Source organism: Pristiophorus japonicus, chromosome 6 (assembly GCF_044704955.1).
Source record: "Pristiophorus japonicus isolate sPriJap1 chromosome 6, sPriJap1.hap1, whole genome shotgun sequence".
Lineage (NCBI taxonomy): Eukaryota > Metazoa > Chordata > Chondrichthyes > Pristiophoridae > Pristiophorus > Pristiophorus japonicus.
Window position 1 is genome coordinate 156,770 of NC_091982.1, and position 18,700 is coordinate 175,469.

Sequence of the window (18,700 nt, forward strand, 5' to 3'; positions counted from 1 at the left end):
GGTCCCACCTCCCACAGAACCGGTTCCAATGCCCCAGGAATTTGAATCCCTCCCTGCTGCACCACTGCTCAAGCCACGTATTCATCTGCGCTATCCTGCGATTCCTACTCTGACTAGCACGTGGCACTGGTAGCAATCCCGAGATTACTACTTTTGAGGTCCTACTTTTTAATTTAGCTCCTAGCTCCTTAAATTCGTCTCGTAGGACCTCATCCCTTTTTTTTACCTATGTCGTTGGTACCAATGTGCACCACGACAACTGGCTGTTCTCCCTCCCTTTTTAGAATGTCCTGCACCCGCTCCGAGACATCCTTGACCCTTGCACCAGGGAGGCAACATACCATCCTGGAGTCTCGGTTGTGGCCGCAGAAACGCCTATCTATTCTCCTTACAATTGAATCCCCTATCACTATCGCTCTCCCACTCTTTTTTCTGCCCTCCTGTGCAACACAGCCAGCCACGGTGCCATGAACTTGGCTGCTGCTGCCCTCCTCTGATGAGTCATCCCCCTCAACAGTACTCAAAGCAGTATATCTGTTTTGCAGGGGGATGACCGCAGGGGACCCCTGCACTACCTTCCTTGCACTGCTCTTCCTGCTGGTCTTCCATTCCCTAGCTGGCTGTGGACCCTTCACCTGCGGTAAGACCAACTCGCTCCACGTGCGACTCACGTCATTCTCAGCATCGTGGATGCTCCAGAGTGAATCCACCCTCAGCTCCAAATCCGCAACGCGGTCCGTCAGGAGCTGGAGGCGGATACACTTCCCGCAGATGTAGTCGTCAGGGACAACGGAAGTGTCCCTGAGTTCCCACATGGTACAGGAGGAGCATATCACGTGACCGAGCTCTCCTGCCATGACTTAACCCTTAGATACCCTTAAATTGGCAACACCAATGTTAAACGGTTACTTACTGATATAAAAAAGAAAAAGAAAAGCTACTCACCAATCACCATCCAATCACTTACCCCCTTGGCTGTGACGTCACCTTTTGATTTCTTTCTACTTTTTTGCCTTCTCTCCCCGCTGCAGCTGCACCGGCTGGGCCTTTATAGTCCGCTCCGACACCACGCACTCCCGCCTCTCGGACTGCCGCCGCCTCTCCACGCACCTGGGCCTGTATAGGCCTCACCAACGCCACAAACTCCCGCCTCTCGGAAGAGAAGCCATTGCAGTTAATTCTTTGGTTATGGTTCGATAGGGAAGAATGGAACCAAGCAAGTGCATTCCCACCCAGCTTGTCGATGGTGGAGAGGTGTTGGAGAAGGATAGAGTGATCAACCGTGCCAAAGGTTGCAGACAAGTCAAGACGGATGAGGAGGGATAGTTTGCCTGTGTCACAGTCACAAAGGATGTCATTTGTGACTTAGATAAGAGCCGTTTTGGTACTGTGGCAGCCGCAGAAACCAGATTTGAAGGATTCAAACATGGAATTGCGGGAAAGATGGGCACGGATTTGGGAGGTGGCAACACATTCAAGGACTTTGGAAAAGGAGGTTGGAGATGGTGCGATAATTTGCAAATATGGAGGGGTCGAGGGTTGGTCTTTTGAGGAGAGGGGTGATGACGGCAGATTTGAAGGAGGGGGACAGTACCTGAGGAAATAGAACCGTTAACAATGTCAGCTAATATGGGAGTCAGAAAAGAAAGTTGGGTGGTCAGCAGTTTGGTGGGAATAGGGTCAAGGGAGCAGGAAATGGGTCCCATGGACAGGATGAGCTCAGAAAGATCATGAGGGGAGATCAGAGAAAGATGTGAGGACAGGGCTAGGGCAGGGGGGATCTTTAGAGGAAGCTAGGCTCGGTGAGCTAGGGAAAGGAACGGAAGAGGCTGTCAAAAGGATGATCTCAATCTTAGAGACAAAGAAGTCCATGGGCTAGACTTTCCACTTTTGTGCAGATCACCCAAATATGAACATTATTTCCAGTGCGGGCAGTAAATATGGGTTTTGAGATCGCTGGATTATCGCCCATTTTCAAAACCCTAACTTTCCATCTTTTTAAATGGACGATACCGTGAGTGATCTGAAGTGGGCATTAGCATTAAATTTTTTTGACCTTCTGTGGTCAAGTTTCAGTGTCCATAGCAACAGCATGGTAACGCTCGTTTCCCGCATTTCAAGAGGTCAGGGGTCATCATTACATGCGCATAAGAGGAGACAAAAAGAGAGGGAGCAGAGAGGAACTGAAAGCATGTGTGGGTGTGTTGTGTGGGTGTTTGGCTGTTGTGGAAGGCAGGAGGGAGATTCACCAGCAACAAAAAGCCTACTGAGCACAAAGAACGTAGTTGGCATTGAGTTTTGGTCAAAAAAATAATATTTACAATGGAAGGGATGGAGCACGCTGTGGAGACTGAGGCTAGCATAAGCAGTGAGCTGAGAGAGGAACAATTGGGAGGATGAAAAAGAACGAGAAGGCTCTCGGACAAGGCAAATACCTCCCTCATACAGGAGGTCGAGTCACGCTGGGGTCAATTGACCCAGAGAGGGCATTGGGAAGCCCACCCCAAAGGCCTACCAGGAGATATGGGCTGACATAGCCAAGGTAGTCTCGTCGGTGACCAACGAGGTGCGTGAGGGCAACCAATGCCGCAAGCGCTGGAACAACTTTGTCGGATCCGCCAGAGTAAGTATTACATTTAGTTACATGTACTTATATATCTATATAATTTGAATTGTAAGTTTAATGAGGATGAGTGTATGAGGGAGGTATTTGCCTCGTCCAAGAACCTCCTCACTCTTTTTCATCCTCCCAATTGTTTCTCTCCCAGCTCACTGCTTTTGCTAGCATCAGTCTCCACAGCGTGCTGTGTCGCCTACTCCATCCCTTCCATTTTAAATATTATTTTTTCGATGCAATGTCTTGCACTTCTACCGGGAATGTTGTATTCAAAGCCTGTGTTCACGGTGTACGTCTTTCGGGAAAGACCGATAAGTTTCATAATAATCATGATTACATCCGAGGATTATGTGTTGTATCAGTTTTTGTGACAATGATATCACGCAGTGACCTCATGCCATGTCGTGCTGTTGTAACCTTTTACAGAAGAAGCTTTCGAGGAATAGGGCCAAGCAGAGGTGAACGGATGGGGGGCCACCAGTCATCATCGACCTCACCGACATCGAGGAGCGGGTACTGGCACGAGTGGGGAGCCACCCTTGGTTGCCCACACATGCAACTGCAGAACCTGATGTGATGCCACATGAGTAAAGTTTACACCATTGCGTCATGTAAATTCAATAGATGCCACACCCACTCATATCCGATCAATAATATATGATAGATGAATCATAAAAGTGTTCTCTAAATAATGATGGCCTCATGAGAATCATTGCAATGCAGAATTTGGTGATGGTCATGAAATGTGATGTCTGTGAAGTTTTTGATAGCGGTGGTGCTTTTGTCGTGCCTATGCTGTGTGTATCGCTGGAATCACCTTGTGACCCTAGCACCCGCTTCTCCTCTAATAACCTCATTTATGTTTTGCAGCTCAGCCAGCAGTGCAGCCCCATGCAAGAACACCGAGCCCAGAAACTGGGGCGCGGGGATGAACTTGCCGGACAATGCTTCGTCTGGTGCTGAGGAGCTCCGATTCTCGCCTGGGGATCTGCTGGGTCCCTTCTCAATGGGTGACAGTGCCTGCATCGCCAAGCTCCATAATCCATTCGACACCGGTGACATCTAGTGCTCCTGCGGCCATTCCCACCTCCACCGTGGAGGTACCGGATTCAACGCGGCAGGTCTGCTCCACAAGCAGCAGATCTGAGCGGGGACATGGTACACTTGTCCAGGAGGAGTGTTTGACATAGGTCAGCAGATCCTCCAGACAATGGGAGGCATATCACACCAGCTGGCCAGCATGTCCGCTACCATGAGCGAGTATCTGCCATGGATGGTGGAGGCCCTGGAGGTGATAGCCAGGATCACTGGTGGCAGAGGCCTTCCAGTGGTCCCGGAGCGTGACACTGCATCCCAAAGTGCCTCACTCCCATTGCCAATGACACATGAGAGTCAGGAGGAAGATCTTGCTTCTGGCTCGGAGCACGTTCCCACCTCAGGACCGTCCTCTCCTGTATCCGTCCAACCAGCAGTTCTGCTGTCATCTGCCCCCCCCCCCCACCCCCAATGAAGCAGCTCCTCGGCCAGGCGGCTTGGAGTCATGAGGGGAAGGGGAAGGGGTAGAGGTGGGGAGGAGAAGCGGGGGGTGAAAGGAAAGTCAGGTGCATGGCTGGAGGTGTTGCCTTGGGCATATTTTTATGTTGTTGGTGCTATTTTGTTGGGAAGGTTGGGGGAAGGGGCGAGGGGGTCTACCTTGTTGGTTTGCATTTGTGATCTGTGTTGCTGGAAATGTTGACCATTTGAATGATGTAAATGTGATAAATTGTTGTGGGGTGGGGTGGGGTGGGGGTGGGGTGGAGTGTTTTTTACAGTTATAATTATGATTTCACACAAATTTTCAGATTAAATATTTTTTATTTAACATAACCTTATTTTACATTATCTCAGATAGCTGCACCGTTACACACTGGTGATTCCTTAACCTGAAAGGGTACAATTAAACTTAATTTGAATCAACTTAAACTTTAACTATCATCAATGTGATGCACACCATTGATGTATGAGCTGCAGACCCAGCAGTGTTGCAGCTTTATAAATAACAACAATGTTCTTTCAAGCAAAGAGCTCATTTATGAGCTGCTGACGTAAGAGTCTTGCAGCTATGTAGCCACCATGGAACCTTTCCTGCGGTCTGGAAGGGGGCAGGGACATGGTTTCAGCGTAGCCTGGTTGTCTGCCTCGAGGTCAGTATCCACCTCCTCGTCCTTCTCTTCCTCTCTCTCCTGAGGTGGACTGGCATTTCCTTCTGACAATTCATGTCCCCTCCTGATAGCCAAGTTATGCATCATGGAGAACACCACCACGAATTGAGCTACCTGCTCAGGGTAGTATTGGAGCTTGCCTCCTGAGTGGTCCAGGCATCTAAAGTGATGTTTAAGCACTCCAATGGCGTTCTCGATGATATTGCGTGTGGCTATGTGGGTCTTGTATCGCTTCTCGGCTTCGGTGTGGGTGTCATGCAGGGGGGTCATCAGGTGGTGAGGCCGTATCCTTTGTCACCAAGCATCCAGCATTGACCTTGTGGCTGACTGGTAAACATGTCTGTAAAGTCCTGTCCCCTCAGTACAGATTCACACGAGGCATGTAGTGAAGTCAAGGTCACTCTGGACCTGCACCTTTATTTCACAGCTCTGGAATGCTGCACTTGCCTGAGACCTGTCCTTATATACCTGTCTCTTGCAAGTGCACCCCTGGTGGTAAGATATGCTGGTGGTTACAGGTCATATCTTATTACAGTCATGTATAGCATGTTAGGATACAGTTATATATAATAATGTAAGATACATGACAATGTCAGATACAGCGCTCTCACGCAGAAGGTGAGCATCATGGATGCTGCCCGGAAATTTGGCATTCACTGCCATAATTATTTGCTGGTGGTCGACAGTGAGTTGCACATTCAGGGAGTGGAATCCCTTTTGGTTCTGAAAAAGCTCTGCATCCTGAAAAGGTGCCCACATTGTGATGTGCATAAATCTATTGCTCCCTGCACCTTGGGGAAGTTAGAATCCTAAAGCCCTCTCAGTCTGAGCCTCCCTGGTCATAGGGAAGCTGATAAAATCCATCCTGTGTGTGTAAAGGGCTTCAGTGACCTGTCAAATGCAACATGCTGAGATGTAGCGCAAATATGAAAGGAACCCGACACGTAGAAGGAAAATGCTGCAGTGACCTTGACCTCGACAGACAGTGTGGTCCTGATAGTGCTGGCAGGCTGCAGAACCCTCCTGATGAGCTGGCATATCTCACTGATAACCTCTTTGTGGAAGTGCAGTCTCCTAAGGCAGGTGTTATCGGACATGTTGAGGTCAGACCGCTTCTCCCTGTAAATGCGGGGGGTGTAAAGTCTGGCACATCTTAGATTGGGCACATAATACTGTAGATTATACCTTCTGCCATCTCTAGTCTGCAGCATGTGCGTACTCATCAAGACAGGCTGAGAAATGACAGGTCCCATTCCAATAACTATCAGTATTACACCGATTGTTCTCAAACAATAACTGTCCCCACTAAGACACCGAAACTAAATTCCAATCGTCCACCGTATGATAAAATCTTTGTTCAGATGTTCACATCACCTTAAAAGAACTCCAGTGTACATCCAAACTCTCCCGAAATTGAAGCAACCTTTTAAATGAAGCGACCTGTGATTTAAAAAATGGCGTCCATACAGCTGTGATTAGTTCAGGTGAGAGCAACTTTTTCACAGCGTTTTTTTTGGCGAGCGATATTGTCGGCGATATGTGTGCGAGGTGCCGAAAGTAATGCTCGGCGGTTTTCTGGGCATTAGTTTCGGTAAATGCAATCTTTACATCAAAAAAATATGGGCGGGCGGTATTATTAAATCTCTGCGTTAATTACATGCTGAAAGTAACGCTAGGTGATATTATGGGCGTTGGTTTCGTCCATTCTGATCTTTCCGCCCAAAAAAAGTGGGCGGGCGGTATTATTTTTTATCGGCATTAAGTTCACGCCGATAGTAACGCTTGGCGATAAGTGACCGAGAAATGGGCGTTAGTTTCCATTTTGTGGCTAAATGGCCGATAAATTGATGTTAAAACTCATTTCAGCATTAAAATGGCCGTTAATTAGGCGGTATGCATGCAAAAATAATGGAAAGTCGAAGCCCATGAGTTCCTCACACTTATTGTCGGAGGTGAGGGTGGCGAGTAAGGAGAGGGGTTTAAAAAGGTGCTTTACAGTGGAGAATGGAAGCAAGTGTTTATCTAGAATGATTCTGGAATAGTGAGCGATTTTGGCAGGACCTGATAGTGCTTTATGTGGTCCAACTATATCTGGCGGTTAATGGTTAAACCAGTTGTCTGCCACATCTGTTGAAGTCTGCGTCACACGGACTTAAGGGAGTGAAGATCAGGGCTGCACCAGGGGGAACGGCCAGGGTGAAAGAAAGTAAGGGGTAGAAACTCCACTTTTGAGCTTATTGCCCAAAAATGGGCGTTATTTCTGGCGTGGGTGGTAAAAAAGGCTTTTCAGATCCTCAGCTTCTCACCCATTCTCAAAACACCTAGTTTACATTTTTGAAAATGGGCGTGATGGTGAGTGATATCAAATGGGCGGTAGTGTTAAATTTTTTTGACCTTCTGCCATAAAGCGTTGCTGTCCTTAGCAATAGCATGGCAACGCTCGATTCCCGCGATTCTGGAGGTCAAGGGTCACCATGACATGTGCAGAAGAGGAGACAGAGAGAGAGGGAGCTCAGAGGCACTGAAGGTGTGGCTGGATGTGGTGTGTCTATTTGGGATGAAGGAGGGAGACTTTAGAGCTTCATAGCAAGTAGGCAAACAAAAAGTAGCTGTTATCAGCCACATATTTGATCGAATTTGTCCTATAATGGAGAGAGAGGAGCACGCTGTGGAGACTGACGCTGGAGAGAGAAGTGAGGTGGGAGAGGAGCACATTCGAGGCCGCAAAAGAGCCAGGAGGTTCTTGGATGAGGCAAATGCCTCCCTCCAATGCCGCAAACGATGGAACAACCTTGTGGGCTCTGCAGAGTAAGTATTACATAGATTTACATGAAATCATTTATTTATATAATTTACAGTGATTTGACACAGGGAGGGCGTGGGAAGCCCACCCCAAAGGCCTACCAGAGGATATGGACCGAGATAGCAGAGGTGACCAATGAGGTGCGTGAGGGCACCAATGCCGCAAATAATGGAACGACCTTGTGGGATCTGCAAGATTAAGTATTACATTGATTTACATGTACTTATGTATTGATATAATTTGATTTGTAAGAGACATCAGTGACTATCGTCAGATGTGAGGTCTTACACTTTTACCGGGAATGTTTTACTCAAAGCTTGCAGTCACGGTGTACGTCTTTCGGTAAAGAATGATAATAATCATTATAATCATGATTACATCTGTCGGTTATGTGTTGTATCAGTCTCTGTGACAGTACCTAGCAATGATATCATGCAATGATCTCATGTCATGTTGTCCTGTCACCTTTTACAGAAGAAGCTATCGATGATGAGGTCCAAGCAGAGGCAAACGGGTGGGGGGCCACCAGTCCCCAGCGACATCACTGACATGGAGGAGCGAGTGCAAGCACTCATGAGGAAGCACCCCCAGACAGCCACAGATGATTCTGCAGACCCTGAAGTGATGCCACGTGAGTAAAGCTTACACCATTGCATGATGTAAAGTCAATAGATGCCACACCAACTCATATCCAACCAATCATATATGATAGATGTTTTCTAAAAGTTTCATAGAAACAATGCAGGCCTAATGAAAACATTGCAATGCACAATGTGTTGATGGTGATGACATATGATGTCTGTGATAATTTTGGAAGTGGTGATACTTTTGTCATGCATATGCTGTGTGTAGCACTGGACTCACCTTGTCACCCCTCACCTTGTCACCCGAGCACCCCCTTCTCTAACAACCTCATTTGTGTCTTGCAGCTCAGCCAGCAGCACGACCCCAGGCAAGACCACAGAGGCCAGAAGGTGGGGGCGCGGGGCAGGAGTCGGTGGACGATCCTACTATATCTGCTGCTGAGGAGCCCCACTGGCTCTGTTCTTGACGGATGAGAGTGCGGACTTCGAAGAACCTGCATCACCACGCTCCAGAAGCCATTCCACCCAAAGGTCATCTATTGGTCCTCCGGTCATTCCTGCCTCCACTCTGGAGGTGCCAGCCCCAAGCACCTTGCCACAGGGCACCCCATTTGTCCCCAGGACAGCGCCGACCCCACGGAGGTCTCATGGATGCAGCAGGTCTGTTCCACGAGCGCAACATGACAGCGGAGAGATGGTACAGTTGTCCAGGAGAACTGTAGACATTGGTCACCAGCTCATCAAAGCATTGGGGGGCATATCCCGACACCTGGCCACCATGAAACTCGTATTAAAACACTCCACTTAAATGCATGCAGCATTCAAAATAAAGTAAATGAGTTGTCGGCACAAATCATTACAAATGGGTATGATTTGGTGGCCATTGCAGAAACATGGTTGCAGGGTGGCCAAGACTGGGAATTAAACATACAGGGGTATCTGACAATTCGGAAAGATAGACAAGAAAGGAAAGGAGGTGGGGTAGCTCTGTTAATAAAGCATGATATCAGGGCAGTTGTGAGAGATGATATTGGCTCTAATGAACAAAATGTTGAATCATTGTGGATGGAGATTAGAGATAGTAAGGGGAAAAAGTCACTGGTGGGCGTATTTTATAGGCCACCAAATAATAACTTCACAGTGGGATGGACAATAATCAAGGGAATAATGGAGGCATGTGAAAAAGGAACGGCAGTAATCATGGGGGATTTTAACCTACATATCGATTGGTCAAATCAAATCGCACGGGGTAGCCTTGAGGAGGAATTCATAGAATACTTACGGGATTGTTTCTTAGAACAGTATGTTACAGGACCTACAAGAGAGCAAGCTATCTTAGATCTGGTCCTGTGTAATGAGACAGGAATAATAAACGATCTCCGAGTAAAAGATCCTCTCGGAATGAGTGATCACAGTATGGTTGAATTTGTAATACAGATTGAGGCTGAGGAAGTAGTGTCTCAAACGAGCGTACTATGCTTAAACAAAGGGGACTACAGTGGGATGAGGGCAGAGTTGGCTAAAGTAGACTGGGAACATAGACTAAACGGTGGCACAATTGAGGAACAGTGGAGGACTTTTAAGGAGCTCTTTCATAGTGCTCAACAAAAATATATTCCAGTGAAAAAGAAGGGCGGTAAGAGAAGGGATAACTAGCCGTGGATAACCAAGGAAATAAAGGAGAGTATCAAATTAAAAACCAATGCGTATAAGGTGGCCAAGGTTAGTGGGAAACTAGAAGATTGGGAAAATTTTAAACGAAAGCAAAGAATGACTAAGAAAACAATAAAGAAGGGGAAGATAGATTACGAATGTAAACTTGCGTAAAACATAAAAACAGATAGTAAAAGCTTTTACCGACATATATAAAACGGAAAAGAGTGACTAAAGTAAATGTTGGTCCCTTAGAAGATGAGAAAGGGGATTTAATAATGGGAAATGTGGAAATGGCTGAGACCTTAAACAATTATTTTGCTTCGGTCTTCACAGTGGAAGACACAAAAACCATGCCAAAAATTGCTGGTGCACGGGAATGTGGGAAGGGAGGACCTTGACACAATCACTATCACTAGGGGGGTAGTGCTGGACAGGCTAATGGGACTCAAGGTAGACAAGTCCCCTGGTCCTGATGAAATACATCCCAGGGTATTAAAAGAGGTGGCGCAAGTTATAGCAGATGCATTCGATTGTAATCGACCAAAGGTCTCTGGACTCTGGGGAGGTGCCATCAGATTGGAAAGCAGCTAATGTAACGCCTCTGTTTAAAAAAAGGGGCAGACAAAAGGCAGGTAACTATAGGCCGGTTAGTTTAACATCTGTAGTGGGGAAAATGCTTGAAGCTATCATTAAGGAAGAAATAGTGGGACATCTAGATAGGAATAGTGCAATCAAGCAGACGCAACATGGATTCATGAAGGGGAAATCATGTTTAACTAATTTACTGGAATTCTTTGAGGATATAACGAGCATGGTGGATAGATGTTTACCGATGGATGTGGTGTATTTAGATTTCCAAAAGGCATTCGATAAGGTGCCACACAAAAGGTTACTGCAGGAGCTAAAGGTACGCGGAGTCAGAGGAAATGTATTAGCATGGATAGAGAATTGGCTGGCTAACAGAAAGCAGAGAGTCAGGATAAATGGGTCCTTTTTGGGTTGGAAATCGGTGGTTAGTGGTGTGCCACAGGGATCGGTGCTGGGACCACAACTGTTTACAATATACATAGATGGGGATGGGAACCAATGCAGGGAGATAGAGGGAAACAAAAAGGAGGCAAAAGCAAAAGACAGAAAGGAGATGAGGAAAAGTGGAGGGCAGAGAAACCCAAGGCAAAGAACAAAAAGGACCATTGTACAGCAAAATACTAAAAGGACAAAGGGTGTTAAAAAAACAAGCCTTAAGGCTTTGTGTCTTAATGCAAGGAGTATCCGCAATAAGGTGGATGAATTAACTATGCAAATAGATGTTAACAAATATGATGTGATTGGGATTACGGAGACGTGGCTCCAGGATGATCAGGGCTGGGAACTCAACATCCAGGGGTATTCAACATTCATGAAGGATAGAATAAAAGGAAAAGGAGGTGGAGTAGCATTGCTGGTTAAGGAGGAGATTAAGGCAATAGTTAGGAAGGACATTAGCTTGGATGATGTGGAATCTATATGAGTAGAGCTACAGAACACCAAAGGGCAAAAAACGTTAGTGGGAGTTGTGTACAGACCTCCAAACAGTAGTAGTGATGTTCGGGAGGGCATCAAACAGGAAATTAGGGGTGCATGCAATAAAGGTGCAGCAGTTATAATGGGTGACTTTAATATGCACATAGATTGGGCTAACCAAACTGGAAGCAATACGGTGGAGGAGGATTTCCTGGAGTGCATAAGGGATGGTTTTTTAGACCAATATGTCGAGGAACCAACTAGGGGGGAGGCCATCTTAGACTGGGTGTTATGTAATGAGAGAGGATTAATTAGCAATCTCATTGTGCGAGGCCCCTTGGGGAAGAGTGACCATAATATCGTGGAATTCTGCATTAGGATGGAGAATGAAACAGTTAATTCAGAGACCATGGTCCAGAACTTAAAGAAGACTAACTTTGAAGGTATGAGGCGTGAATTGGCTGGGGTGGATTGGCGAATGATACTGAAGGGGTTGACTGTGGATGGGCAATGGCAGACATTTAGAGATCGCATGGATGAACTACAACAATTGTACATTCCTGTCTGGCATAAAAATAAAAAAGGGAAGATGGCTCAACCGTGGCTATCAAGGGAAATCAGGGATTGTATTAAAGCCAAGGAAGTGGCATACAAATTGGCCAGAAATAGCAGCGAACCTGGGGACTGGGAGAAATTTAGAACTCAGCAGAGGAGGACAAAGGGTTTGATTAGGGCAGGGAAAATGGAGTATGAGAAGAAGCTTGCAGGGAACATTAAGACGGATTGCAAAACTTTCTATAGATATGTAAAGAGAAAAAGGTTAGTAAAGACAAACGTAGGTCCCCTGCAGTCAGAATCAGGGGAAGTCATAACGGGGAACAAAGCAATGGCGGACCAATTGAACAAGTACTTTGGTTCGGTATTCACGAAGGAGGACACAAACAACCTTCCGGTTATAAAAGGGGTCGGGGGGTCTAGTAAGGAGGAGGAACTGAGGGAAATCCTTATTAGCCGGGAAATTGTGTTGGGGAAATTGATGGGATTGAAGGCCGATAAATCCCCAGGGCCTGATGGACTGCATCCCAGAGTACTTAAGGAGGTGGCCTTGGAAATAGTGGATGCATTGACAGTCATTTTCCAACATTCCATTGACTCTGGATCAGTTCCTATGGAGTGGAGGGTAGCCAATGTAATCCCACTTTTTAAAAAAAGGAGGGAGAGAGAAAACAGGGAATTATAGACCGGTCAGCCTGACATCGGTAGTGGGTAAAATGATGGAATCAATTATTAAGGATGTCATAGCAGTGCATTTGGAAAGAGGTGACATGATAGGTCCAAGTCAGCATGGATTTGTGAAAGGGAAATCATGCTTGACAAATCTTCTGGAATTTTTTGAGGATGTTTCCAGTAGAGTGGACAAGGGAGAACCAGTTGATGTGGTATATTTGGACTTTCAGAAGGTGTTCGACAAGGTCCCACACAAGAGATTGATGTGCAAAGTTAGAGCACATGGGATTGGGGGTAATGTGCTGACATGGATTGAGAACTGGTTGTCAGACAGGAAGCAAAGAGTAGGAGTAAATGGGTACTTTTCAGAATGGCAGGCAGTGACTAGTGGGGTACCGCAAGGTTCTGTGCTAGGGCCCCAGCTGTTTACACTGTATATTAATGATTTATATGAGGGGATTAAATGTAGTATCTCCAAATTTGCGGATGACACTAAGTTGGGTGGCAGTGTGAGCTGCGAGGAGGATGCTGTGAGGCTGCAGAGCGACTTGGATAGGTTAGGTGAGTGGGCAAATGCATGGCAGATGAAGTATAATGTGGATAAATGTGAGGTTATCCACTTTGGTGGTAAAAACAGAGAGACAGACTATTATCTGAATGGTGACAGATTAGGAAAAGGGGAGGTGCAAAGAGACCTGGGTGTTGTGGTACATCAGTCATTGAAGGTTGGCATGCAGGTGCAGCAGGCGGTTAAGAAAGCAAATGGCATGTTGGCCTTCATAGCAAGGGGATTTGAGTACAGGGGCAGGGAGGTGTTACTACAGTTGTACAGGGCATTGGTGAGGCCACACCTGGAGTATTGTGTACAGTTTTGGTCTCCGAACCTGAGGAAGGACATTCTTGCTATTGAGGGAGTGCAGCGAAGGTTTACCAGACTGATTCCCGGGATGGCGGGACTGACCTATCAAGAAAGACTGGATCAACTGGGCTTGTATTCACTGGAGTTCAGAAGAATGAGAGGGGACCTCATAGAAACATTTAAAATTCTGACGGGGTTAGACAGGTTAGATGCAGGAAGAATGTTCCCAATGTTGGGGAAGTCCAGAACCAGAGGTCACAGTCTAAGGATAAGGGGTAAGCCATTTAGGACCGAGATGCGGAGGAACTTCTTCACCCAGAGAGTGGTGAACCTGTGGAATTTTCTACCACAGAAAGTTGTTGAGGCCAATTCACTAAATATATTCAAAAAGGAGTTAGATGAGGTCCTTACTACTAGGGGGATCAAGGGGTATGGCGAGAAAGCAGGAATGGGGTACTGAAGTTGAATGTTCAGCCATGAACTCATTGAATGGTGGTGCAGGCTAGAAGTGCCGAATGGCCTACTCCTGCACCTATTTTCTATGTTTCTATGTTTCTATGACCTGGAAGAGGGGACAGAGTGTAGTGTAACAAAATTTGGAGATGACACAAAGATTAGTGAAAAAGCGAGTTGTGTCGAGGGCACAGAGAGGCTGCAAATAGATTTAGATAGGTTAAGCGAATGGGCTAAGGTTTGGTAGATGGAATACAATGTCGGAAAATGTGAGTTCATCCACCTTGGGAAAAAAAACAGTAAAAGGGAATATTATTTGAATGGGGAGAAATTACAACATGCTGCAATGCAGAGGGACCTGGGGGACCTTGTGCATGAATCCCAAAAAGTTAGTTTGCAGGTGCAGCAGGTAATCAGGAAGGCGAATGGAATGTTGGCTTTCATTACGAGAGGGATGGAGTACAAAAGCAGGGAGGTCTTTCTGCAACTGTATAGGGTATTGGTGAGGCCGCACCTGGAGTACTGCATGCAGTTTTGGTCACCTTACTTAAGGAAGGATATATTAGCTTTGGAGGGGGTACAGAGACGATTCACTAGGCTGATTCCGGAGATGAGGGGGTTACCTTATGATGATAGATTGAGTAGACTGGGTCTTTACTCGTTGGAGTTCAGAAGGATGAGGGGTGATCTTATAGAAACATTTAAAATAATGAAAGAGATAGACAGGATAGAGGCAGAGAGGTTGTTTCCACTGGTCGGGGAGACTAGAACTAGGGGGCACAGCCTGAAAATACGGGGGAGCCAATTTTAAACCGAGTTGAGAAGGAATTTCTTCTCGCAGAGGGTTGAGAATCTGTCGAATTCTCTGCCCAAGGAAGCAGTTGAGGCTAGCTCATTGAATATATTCAAATCATAGATAGATAGATTTTAACCAATAAGGGAATTAAGGGTTATGGGGAGCGGGCGGGTAAGTGGAGCTGAGTCCACGGCCAGATCAGCCATGATCTTGTTGGGTGGCGGAGCAGGCTCGAGGGGCTAGATGGCCTACTCCTGTTCCTAATTCTTATGTTCTTCTGTTCTTATGTTCTTATTAATGTTGGGGAGGTCCAGAACCAGGGGTCACAGTCTGGGGATGGGGGGTGGGCCATTTGGGACCGAGATGAGAGAAGCTTCTTCACCCAGAGAGTGGTGAACCTGTGGAATTCTCTGCCGCAGAAAGTTGTTGAGGCCAAATCACTGGGGGGGTGGGGGGGGGGGAGTTAGATGTGGTCCTTGCTACTGGGGGGATCGGGGGTTATGGCGAGAAAGCAGGGATGGGGTACTGAGGTTGCATGTTCAGCCATGAACTCATTGAATGGCGGTGCAGGCTCGAAGGGCCGAATGGCCAACTCCTGCACCTATTTTCTATGTTTCTATGTTTCTATGTTTCTGTGACCGAGTACATTCCGCACATGGTGGAGTCCCTGGATGCGATAGCCAAGAACACTGATGCCACAGCCCTCGCAGTGGTCCCAGAGCGCGGCACTCCATCCCTAGTTTCCACACCACCACTGCGAATGACAGAGGAGAGCAAGGAGCAAGATCCTTCTTCTGCATCAGAGAATGTTGCCTATTCGACGCCCCACCTGCTCCCATACCCGTCCATCCAACGCATCTGCCTTCATCCCCCCCAAAGAGGCACCGCCTGAGGAGCTCCTCAGCCAGGCGCCATGGAGCGAGGAGGGGAAGGGGTAGAAGTGGGGAGAAGAAGCAGAGGGGGGAAGGAAAGTGAGGTGCATGTCCTCAGATGATGGCTGTGTTATACCTCCATCAGGGTGTATACAATTTATTGCAATGTATGGGGGCTGGGGACGACGCTCCTGTTTTGCCTTTGTATTCTGTGTTGCTGGACATATTGAACATTTGATTCATGTCAATAGTGGAAAAAGTGGGATGTGGGCGGGGGTTGGGTGTTATTGGCTGTGATTCTTATGATTTCAGACCAATGTTGGTGTTAAACTTTTGTAATTGAACGTAACCTTGTTGCGCATTGTCTCACATAGCTGGACCATTACACACTAGTGATTCCTTACCATGAAAGGGTTAAATACAACTTAACATCAATCAACGTAAACTTTAACTGGTACCAAGGTGATGGGCACCATTGATGTCTGAGCTGCACACACACAATAGTGTGTCAGCGTTGTCACTCACATCAGCGCTCTTTCAGTCAAATCTTTCCAATATCAGCTCCTCACGTAAGCGTGGGATTTAACAAATGCCAGCCACACCGCTGCCGTTTGTTCCAGTTAGTTCCACTTTTTGTGGGCGCTTTTTTGAGCGAGCAATATTGTGGGTGATATGTGTGATGGTGGTGAAATTGAAGATGGGTGATCTTCATGGCCAATAGTTTGGGTAAATATGCTCTTTACGACAAAAAACAGTCGCAGGCATTAATATTGAACCTCGGTATTAATTCCTTGCGAAAAGTAACGCTGGGCAATATTATGGCCGCTGAATTCGCCCATTCTGCTGATTCCGCCCAAAAAAAGTGGGCGGGCAGTGATATTTTTTCTCATGTCAAGCATATTGGGAAAATAACGCTCAGCGATAAGTCTCCTAAAAACCCGTCAGTTTCCATTTTGTGCCAGAATGGGCGATATATGGGCATTATACGTCATTTCAGCGGTAAAATGGGCATTAAGTGGGCGTTAAGCATATAAAAAAAGTGGCGGTTCTAGCCCTAATTGTTTTAACAGGGACTAGGGCATCAAAGGTGGTGGTGAGGATATGATTGAGCAGATCGGTAGCTGCAGAAATGCCATGGTGAATGGATGGCCAAAAGTTAGACAGTTGGGAGTTGATAGGTACAATTGTAAGAGAGTCGGGAGAGAGATTTTCTGGTGACAGTCTTTGAGGTTATTCAAACTATTTGTGGGCTGTTCAAAGGTGAACCGAACCAACACGAACCACCCTGCTCCCCACACCCCCCGGAAACTGATCCAACTCAATTGCAACATGTCTAGTAAGGTTGACAAAATGGCGATGAGAAATGGCTACGGTCACTTGTAGAAGGGTAATAATGCGCAGAAATCAATGTTAAGATCTATGCCTATGGCCCTATGAGTTGTGTATTGCCAAATGTTTGTTCGCACCACATCACAAGTTAATGATCTGGGAGGTTGTCATCACCCTCATACCAGTCTGCAAAAGCAAGACCATCCTATATAGCGAGGACGCCATCAACCAACAACTCTGAGAAGTATACGCCCAATTTTGACATCCCTATTCAGTGCCTCTTGCTGGTTATTAGCATGGAAAACCAAACACCTGGTTTTGATGATATGTATACAGCTCATTAACGACAGAATGAGCTGCCTGTAGCGTATGGAGAAAGAGTCAGACTGAGCACTGAGCTCAATGTAAAGTGTGATCTTAGTCTTTTATTGCAGGTCTCCAGAGTGCATCTCCAACCTGTGAAGCCTCTTTATATCCCAGTGCTCCCAAGGGATTATGGGATCCCTTGGGATTCCAGGGGATGAGCCCTCTGGTGGCTGTACAGAGTAAATGCAAGTATGTATATATAACAACACTCTCCCACAATGTCAATAGTGTAACTATTTACAATGTGAGTCGATCTGGGGCCTTCTTGCCCTGGTTGATCGTCTCGGTGTGAAAGCTGGTGTTGTTGAATCATTTGTTGGGCCCTCGCTGGGCTGCTGTGCAGCTGGCCTTGCTGGGCTTAATAAGAACATAAGAACATAAGAATTAGGAACAGGAGTAGGCCATCTAGCCCCTCGAGCCTGCTCCGCCATTCAATAAGATCATGGCTGATCTGGTCGGGGACTCAGCTCCACTTACCCGCCCGCTCCCCGTAACCCTTAATTACCTTATTGGTTAAAAATCTATCTATCTGTGACTTGAATACATTCAATGAGCTAGCCTCAACTGCTTCCTTGGGCAGAGAATTCCACAGATTCACAACCCTCTGGGAGAAGAAATTCTTTCTCAACTCGGTTTTAAATTGGCTCCTCCATATTTTGAGGCTGTGCCCCCTGGTTCTAGTCTCCCCTACCAGTGGAAACAACCTCTCTGCCTCTATCTTGTCTATCCCTTTCATGATTTTAAATGTTTCTATAAGATCACCCCTCATCCTTCTGATCTCCAACGAGTAAAGACCCAGTCTACTCAATCTATCATCATAAGTTAACCAGCTCATTTCTCGAATCAGCCTAGTGAATCGTCTCTGTACCCCTTCCAAAGCTAGTATATCCTTCCTTAAGTAAGGTGACCAAAACTGCACGCAGTACTCCAGGTGCGGCCTTACCAATACCTTATAGAGTTGCAGCAAGACCTCCCTGCTTTTGTACTCCATCCCTCTCGCAATGAAGGCCAACATTCCATTCGCCTTCCTGATTACCTGCTGCACCTGCAAACTAACTTTTTGGGATTCATGCACAAGGACCCCCAGGTCCCTCTGCACCGCAGCATGTTGTAATTTCTCCCCATTCAAATAATATTCCCTTTTACTGTTTTTTTTCCCAAGGTGGATGACCTCACACTTTTCGACATTGTATTCCATCTGCCAAACCTTAGCCCATTTGCTTAACCTATCCAAATCTCCTTGCAGCCTCTCTGAGTCCTCAACACAACCCGCTTTCCCACTAATCTTAGTGTCATCTGCAAATTTTGTTGCGCTACACTCTGTCCCCTCTTCTCGGTCATCTATGTATATTATAAACAGTTGTGGTCCCAGCACTGATCCCTGTGGCACACCACTAACCACTGATTTCCAACCGGAAAAGGACTCATTTATCC